Below are 8,523 nucleotides of genomic sequence, written 5' to 3'. Positions count from 1 at the left end.
CAAATTTCACAACGCGGCCACGGCTGATTGCAGAGTACTGTTTGTGCTAATACTGGAGAGTGGCGCACGCGTCACGCGGGAGCATTCCACGTGACGGTATATTGCTGTGAGTTTGTTTTTTTACCGCTCCGGATGCGTAGTTTTTTTTTTGTTCGAGTGCGCTGGTTGACTCGGTGTGGCCGCTTGATGGTTGTAATTTGTTCGTGAGTGGTCGCGTACGTCGATTATCTTCCTCTAGAATAATAGATATGATGCGCGCCGGTACCTTGGAACCATTTTTGACACAGGGATAGTTTCCGGAATAGTTCACAGGATTAGTTCTTCTTGGTTCTGGAGTTCACGTTAGAAAAAAACGAAAGGATGCCCATCAAAATGTGTTAATAAGCATTAGACGTTCAGGCTTCTCTATGGAAGCCTTCTCCAGAACACCAACTGCTTCAAACGACGGCATTCGGCGTATGCAGGCATAAGATTGCCAAAGTTGCGATTCAGCATGTTTCTTTCCTTCTTTTTTTTCTTTTTAGAGTGAAGCTGTATTTGGGGGGGGGGTTGGTATCCAGCGGATGGATGTCCGTAGACTGAAAACTGTGGGCCGATCCCGAAGATTGCGCAATACCAGACCGACCCGCAGCGGTGGTGAAGCAGGATTCAAGCACTTCGCCAACTTGCAAAAATAAGCTCAATATATTGGGTCCAAATACAACCCGCATTAGATATGAAGCTGATAAGAGCAGATACTTTGACCCGCGTCGGCCACGTGCACGTTCGCACCGCCCCGTGTCGGCGTTCCAAGCGCTTGCGTATCTCCCTCGCTTCCGCTCTCCCGTGGCGGTGGTCTCGTCGTCCACGCGAATGTATATAAAGATCGCGGTAAATGAGTCCGCACCTATGTTCAAAATTATGTGTCATTACTGTGTAGTGTGCTAAACAGCTTCGCTGATCATTCACCTTCACAGAGTCATGTGGCTCACGATTTCTTTTTTTTATTTAGTCTCGATAGCAAGAGACTCGGGTACCGCCTTAAAATCTAGTTTCCTTGGGAATAAGCGAAGCCTTGTCTCGATAAATGGCATATTTAGACTGCCACGTGCTCCGCAAGTGCAATGAAAACGACATTCTTTTTTCACTTCTGAATCGTATCCAATTCTTCTCTTGGACATCATAGATTTTTTTCAAAATTACTACTTTAGCCGATGTAAAGGTAGTCGCAATTCTCGCAGGGTATTATGCATACAATCCACAAGTCTTGGCGACCGTGTGTAGCCTCGGTGCGAATCTTTAAAAGAGCGCGAAACTGTGCTCTCTCTGTCTCCTCTTTGTTTCTCTTGTCATCCGTATACCACTTCCCTCAGTGCAAGGTATAGCAAACCGGAGGCGCGTCTGGTGTACCTCTCTGCCTTCTTTCTCTTCTCTCTTCATTCTGTTCACATCTACGAGTTCGTTCTGCTACTAGTAGGTCGAAACGTGGGCGGCATTCAATTCATAGGTTTCCAGAACGTGCACCGCGGCCTCGCTCACTCAAGGGACATAGGCAAGGGTGGCGCGAGCTCGAGGGTGCGTGGTCTTCGGTGTGGCAGGGCTCAAGGATATTCCATGGAACGAATGAACATTTCAGATTATGCTCATTCGGAAGTAGTCTGAAGGTCGCTGTCGGAGATCTGGCCGTCCTGATTAAAGCAAAAATTATACGTGAGCCCAGCAAATTTGCTCTAATCAGGACGCTCAGAGTACGTCGCGAACATTCTGAGCGTGGTTACCTCGGAAGTTTGATTCGTAGCGTAGAACACTGTTCAGGCTGACCAGTGACCTCGCTTGGTCGCGCGTCCTTGAGTTGACGCTGCCATTCAATATATCATGAAAATCAGGCATTGACATGTGTTCTGAAAGCCTATGGCGTCAATGTGGCGCATATACGTTCCTGCGTACACGTCGCATCATGAACCGGCACATGGAATGGACATGTTGCAACATGGTTTTTCGGTGTGGTATAGGTATACCGTGCGCGAACTGTGACTACGTTTACCCCAACAAAATGTGCAGCTTCGAAAAGTGCTTGAAGGAGCATGTCTACGATCTGAAAAAAGAAAGATGTCGCTTGCGACGTACTTGCGGAGGACGTGGTAGCCTCTTACCATGGCACTGGACTTCTTGGAGAAAGCTTTCATTATCGCCAAAAAAAAAAAAAAAAAGAATCAGGACTACACGGAAGTGTCCCGCGTGCTTCCTATCAGACTTCACAAAAGGCTTAATTGCAGAGATGGCATTATTTCGTCTGCATACGCAAGATGCCTAGGTTGGATTTCTAGCAGTTACTTTTTGCAAACATGGCTCCGTACAAATAAATGAGAGCTCTTATCAGTCATGCACAATAAAATCTCGATAACGTACTTGAAGGGGGAGGTGAAATTACTTCATTATATTCATTACTGCGCTTCACTGCACTACATGCGAATGTAGCGTACAAATTTGAACTTGAATAGAATAAGACTGTCTCGCGGCCAACAGAACCGCTACATGGCCACGTGCGCGCTGGAGAGAAAACAGCAAAAGAAATTTCGGCATCCGCAACACGCAACTTCTTGGCATCTGGCCAGATTGCATTTACGATAGCTGCCTTCTGTTTCAATGTGATGGTCTTTGATTTCCGCTTTCAGTTGGCTCCTCTCTAGCAACACGGAACTGGTAGACTGGCGAAGCGGTTGAACAGGGTGCACGCTGCGCCGCCAACAACGTTTGTCGCGTTCGAGCAGCACCTGCCACACAGGGAGGCGCGGTCTCTGAGATTTCACCGGTACAGCCTCTGAGGCCACGCCTAGCTGCAATAGCCTGCGTGGTGCTGCAGTGAGAGAAATTGAGATGGCGATAATGAGCCCCCTGCTTATGCGCAGCTACGCGCAGTGTTGAGAAGGAATAGTGTTCGACGGTGTATTCAACGCGAATGCCCAAAAGTTTCAAACATCTGCACCGAATGTGTGCTCTACTGCGTCGAAAAGATATATTGAGACTGCAGGGGTCAAGCATTCCTTGTTTTGGAGACAACGTTTGCTGCGTCTATCGGCAGGATAATTTCACTTCGTTGAAACGAGGTTTTAAAAACATGTGCATCTACGGGTATTTCAAGAAGAATTTCGCTTTGTTATACGCCAGACTTCTTTATATCCGGTTTAGCTATGACGAAGTTTCACTGTAGCATATACTTGTCAATATATTTTGTCTTACCTTCTCATTACGATTGCCAAATATGAGGAACAAGCTGAATATTACGTGATTACATCAGCCTGTATAGCTGTCTAAGCCAGCTCCCTGAATTGTGAAGTGACGAATTATGCTAATAGAGCGCCACAAAGATAAACTTTAAAAAGTGCCTTAGACATATTTTGCTTATATAGTGGCATATTATTGATTTGAATGATTAAGAATTCTTTGAAACCCTTGGCCACTTTAGCGCTTCATTTGTGTGATTAATCATACGGTATGTTAAGCGCGACTTCAACACCTGTTATCACTTTCGTGGTCTTGCGAATATATCAGTGAGTCTATGGTGAATTGTAAGAAATCGGCCATAGGCATTGGTGCGGTCGGTACAGTCAAGCTTTTTTCGATATTGCGAGGATTAGGAACATTCCTATTGATTTGTCCATTTAGCAGGTAACAAGAGACACTCCGTTCCTTCATAATGTCACGTAGTACTGACTGAAGATAGCAGCCGAACTGTGATTGACGAAACTAGAGTTTTATTGGGTGAACTTGTGCCTTCAAAAGCAGGCTACACTCAAAGAACAAATATAGGGACGAACACAGTCGGCGATTGTCGAAAATCTGATATGCCGGTCAAGTGAGTTGGCTTTTATACACAAGTAATCGGACGCTCCAGAAAAATCGCTGGGGCCCGCGTGTCCTTCAGAAAGCTCTACACGATTCGCGTCGCGCATACATGCCATCAGATTAACAAGTTTCGGTGACAACAAACAGTCGATAGTGTCAGACACGCATCGTAGGGCGGTGATAAAGGGAATTCCCGTTTATTCCGATGATGTGCAATATATACAGAAGCGCTAGTCACATGACTTTTGTGATAAGTGCGGGATGACAGCCAAAGAAGTGCGCTCGTGTTTTATCTGCAGGCTGACGTCACATCTTTCCCTTTTTGCAAGCTAAGTACATTCACAATAACTCAACAACACAGTTCATAGTTAATCATTAACTCCAAGTCGTTTCGGCGTCTTGATTATGCGACCGCAGCGGGTGGTTCTACGATGTCCGGTGGTTTCGCTGGCGTGACCATCCGACGGCTGCTGCACACCGGCATACTTCACTGGCGTTGTAGCCGGTAATTTGGCGGGCAGTTCGGGAACTTGTGGCTTCGGTGTTACGTCGATCTCTTGATGGTGATCCCGTTGAACTGCCGATGGAACACTGTCATCGTCTCCCGCCTCTGGCAGTAGGAGGAGATGGCGTCTGTTCCGGCGAACGGCGCCTTTGTCGGTCCCCACCCAGTAGGACCGTGGCGTTTGGGACGGCCGCAGGATAGTTCCGGGAGCACCCTTGTCTTTCAGCCACACTCGATTTCCTGCAGAAAGTCTGGGCAAAGACCTGGCAGCATGACGCTTGTCAAAGTATCTTTTCTGCCTGTTTCTGTATTCCTCATCCATTTTCTGCCACGAAGAGCTAACGACACAGGGTTTTAGCAGAGATTGAACGCAAGGTATTCTTGAGCGCAAGGTATTCTTGAGCGCAAGGTATTCTTGAGCGCAATCGACGGCTCATCAAAAGTTGTGCTGGACTGTAACCTGTGGGACCCGGCGAGTTCCGGTAGTTCAGCAAAGAAATGTAGGGGTCCTCTGCTTTCTTCAAAAGTAGCTTTATCGTTCCTACCATGCGCTCAGCTTCGCCGCTGGCTTGCGGGAAGAGCGGGCTAGTTGTGACGTGCTTGAACCCGTACACGCTTGAAAAATGCTTGAAAGCAAACGAGACAAATTGTGGTCCGTTATCGGATACCACGGTGTTTGGGATGCCGTGCCTGGCAAAGATGCTCTTCAGATGGTTGATAACCGCTTCTGATGACGTATCGCCTTTTAGCAAGGCCAGCTCTGGATATCTGGAATGATAATCCACAACAACAAGATACACGGCGCGTTTTATTTCAAGTAAGTCCACGCCGACTTTTTGCCATGGTAGCTCTGTCGTTTCCGAGGGAATCATTGGTTCCGCGAACTGAACACGTTCACTCGCACACACATGGCAATCAGCTACAGCTTTTGCTATCTCTTTGCTGAGCCCCGGCCACCAAACAGATTCCTTTGCTTTTGCTCTGCAGCGAACGATACCTTGGTGCCCTTCGTGTAGTCGTTCGATCATTTCCTTCCGCACACTTCGTGGAACAATAATGCGAGCATCTTTCAGCAACAGGTTCTTGAAAAACTGAAATGTTAGCACGGACGGGCCAAAATTGCCTCAAAACGTCTGGGAGCCTTTCTTTTCTTGGCCACCCGTGGTGGCAGGCTTTCAGCAATGACAAGCATTCCTGGTCTTTCGTTCCTCAGCTCGTATGAGATTAAGCATGCATGCTTTATGTAGCCGGTAGGCCCTGAACGATTCCATCGGCGAAAGCGGATACGTCTGAGTCTGTCAAGGCGCCTAGAGTATGGTTAGTAGCGTTCGCTCGTACTCTTGATAAGGAGTCGGCGGTCGCAATGCTTTTGCCGGGAACGTGCGTTAGTGTGAAGCAGTACCTCATCAAACGCATTCTGAATCTTTGGATGCGAGGCGGCATAGCGTCCAGAGGATCACGACCGAGCAACGGAAGTAGAGGCTTGTGATCTGTTTCGAACAAAAATTTCACACCTCTTAAAAATTCGTCGAAACGTTCAGATGCCCACGTCAGAGCTAACGCCTCCTTATCTATTTGAGAATATTTTTGTTCCGTCTTTGTCAGCGATCTCGAGGCATAAGCAACCGGTTGTCGTTCCCCGGATGGTTGGATCTGAAATAATACAGCACCAAGACCATACGATGAAGCATCAGCCGAGACTATTGTCTCGTAGAGAGGGTGGTACATGGCGAGGCACCTGTCCGAGCTGATGGTTTCCTTGATTTTGCAAAACGCTTGTTCCTGTAGCGGTCCCCACGACCACTCATTGTCCTTGTACAGAAGGCTGCGTAGAGGCGCGCTCATAGACGCTGCATCTGGAAGAAACCTATCAAGATGGTTCAGCATTCCCAGAAGAGAGCGAACTTCCGTTACGTTCTGCGGCCTCGGGAATTCTGGGATGGCCCGCACTTTTTCAGGATGCGGGTGCACGCAACCAGCGCCAAAGATCATGCCAAGGAAGGATACTTCTTGCACTGAAAAACAGCATTTTTCTTTGTTCAGCGTCACTCCTTCCCGCTGTATATAGTCTTCCGAGCACCTTGTGTAAGCGAGAGTCGTGCTCCGACTTATTTGCGCCGAACACAAGAATATCGTCCATGTAGTTCAAAACACCGTCTAATCCTTCCAAGACTTGCATGAACTTCCTCTGAAAAACTTCTGGTGCCGAGGTTATACCAAACGGTAGTCTGCGATAGCAGTACCTGCCGTATGGTGTTATGAAAGTGGTGAGTGTTTGGCACGACTCCGCAAGTTGGATTTGGTAAAATCCTGAGCTTGCGTCTAGTTTCGAGAACACAGAGGCTTCCTGAAAGCTTCCCATGATCTGCTCTACGGTTGGCAATTGGAGGCGCTCTCTTCTTTCGAAGTTTAGTTGAGTGAGGTCAACGCAAATCCTGACTGAGCCGGATGGCTTTAAAACCGGCGCAATTGGCGCACACCATTCCGTCGGATGCTTGACCTTCCTAATCATGCCTTCCCGCTCAAGCCTGTCAAGTTCCTCCTTAACCGCTTGCTTCATCGGGATAGGAATCCTGCGCGGGGTTGACATTGCGTAAGGGATTGCATTTTCTGCCAACCGTATCGTGTGCTCTCCTGCTATAGATCAGATTCCTTGAAATAGCCCTGAGTACTGTCTCGCGACCTCGTCGGACGTTTCTAGTTCGTCTAAAAAATCGAACTACCCCAAGGGCATTTATTGCAGGTAGCCCTAGTAAAGGCATGTGCAAGTTTTTTACGACATACACTGTCTGCTCGCAGCGATTGTCCTTCCATGCGATTTCGGCTTGAAACTTTCCGCACGTGTCAATGCTTGCGTCACTTGGTCCCCTTAGATTTCCTGCTTTCTCAAGATAGCTTGGCATTCCTGGGAAATTTTCCCCCACGACCGTGACTTCTGCTCCAGTATCGACTTTCCTTTTTACTTCATGGCCGTTTATCTGTACCGTCACGAAGTGCGCAGACAACTTGCTTTGTCGCGGTGTAACTGTGCCGAGGAATTGGCGCTCGTTATCTGGGCAGCCCGGGGCCGTTACCCCGTCAAGTTTTCTTTCTCTGTTTTTAATTCGACGAGCCTTTTCGAAATGCCCTAGCTTCAGGCAGTAAAAGCATTTTTGCTGCTTCACTGGGCAACTAGTTCGCGGGTGCATCGAACCTGCGCAATAAGTGCAGCTTTTTACGGAAGCGGTCTTCTTGCGACGCGCAAGTGTAGCATTCCATTCTCTCTTCTGTTCTGTTTTCTTGTTCTTTACCACTGCAACATATGTTTCGGCGCTCGTACCTTCCCGCTGTTTCAAGTCTGCTTGCTGCTGCTTTATCGTTTCGCTTGTTCGGGCCCTTGCTAATGCGGTGGCCAATGTTAGCTTAGGGTCCATTTGAAGCTCTTCCGACAGCGCTTAGTCTAGAAGGCCAACTACAAAGCGATCCCTTATTAAACGGTCCATCATGTTATCGAAGTCGCATCGCTCTGCTAACTTGTGGAGGTCGGTTGCAAATTCGTCTACAGTTTCCCCTGGCTGTTGACGAAGTCTGTTAAAACGGGCGCTCTCATACACTGTGTTCTTCGTGTGAACGAAATAGGCTTCAAACTTTGCCTTTAAGACCTTGAAAGTCTTCAGGTCTCCGTCTTTTACCGCTAACGAGCGAAGAATCTCTCTTGCCTTCCGGCCCATTGTGTAAAGAAGGGTTCTTACTTGAATTTCTTCCGTTTTCTCGCTGAGACCGGATGCGAAGCTGTAGTCTTCGAATTCCTCAATCCAAGAGGGCCAGTCTGCTGCGTTGTGGAAATCAAATGGCAGCGGAGGCTTTATCCCAGCCATTGTTGCTCGTTGCTGGACGCTCGTTGCTGCCGTGCCTTCCGTGAAGACTTGCACCACTTGCAAGCTACTGCTCCGCTCTGTCGGACTGCATACGCCCCTGACGGTCTATTTCGGGAGCGGCCCACCTCACTCCTGACACCATGTCAGACACGCATCGTAGGGCGGTGATAAAGGGAATTCCCGTTTATTCCGATGATGTGCAATATATACAGAAGCGCTAGTCACATGACTTTTGTGGTAAGTGCGGGATGGCAGCCAAAGAAGTGTGCTCGTGTTTTATCTGCAGGCTGACGTCACAGATAGAACCATCGATAACATTCCAGTAGCTTCCGATAC

At 48.1% G+C, this 8,523-nt stretch overlaps 2 pseudogenes; both read right to left on the bottom strand.

The window, feature by feature from the left end:
• Positions 1–582: 582 nt before the first annotated feature.
• LOC142586435 (U2 spliceosomal RNA) lies at positions 583–757 on the bottom strand (annotated as a pseudogene).
• Positions 758–5,736: 4,979 nt separating this feature from the next.
• LOC142586072 (uncharacterized) lies at positions 5,737–8,187 on the bottom strand (annotated as a pseudogene).
• Between the last annotated feature and the right edge of the window lie 336 nt (positions 8,188–8,523).

Source organism: Dermacentor variabilis, chromosome 6 (assembly GCF_050947875.1).
Source record: "Dermacentor variabilis isolate Ectoservices chromosome 6, ASM5094787v1, whole genome shotgun sequence".
Lineage (NCBI taxonomy): Eukaryota > Metazoa > Arthropoda > Arachnida > Ixodida > Ixodidae > Dermacentor > Dermacentor variabilis.
Note: the sequence above shows the minus strand (reverse complement) of the source record. Positions and strands in the feature narration are given on the sequence as shown.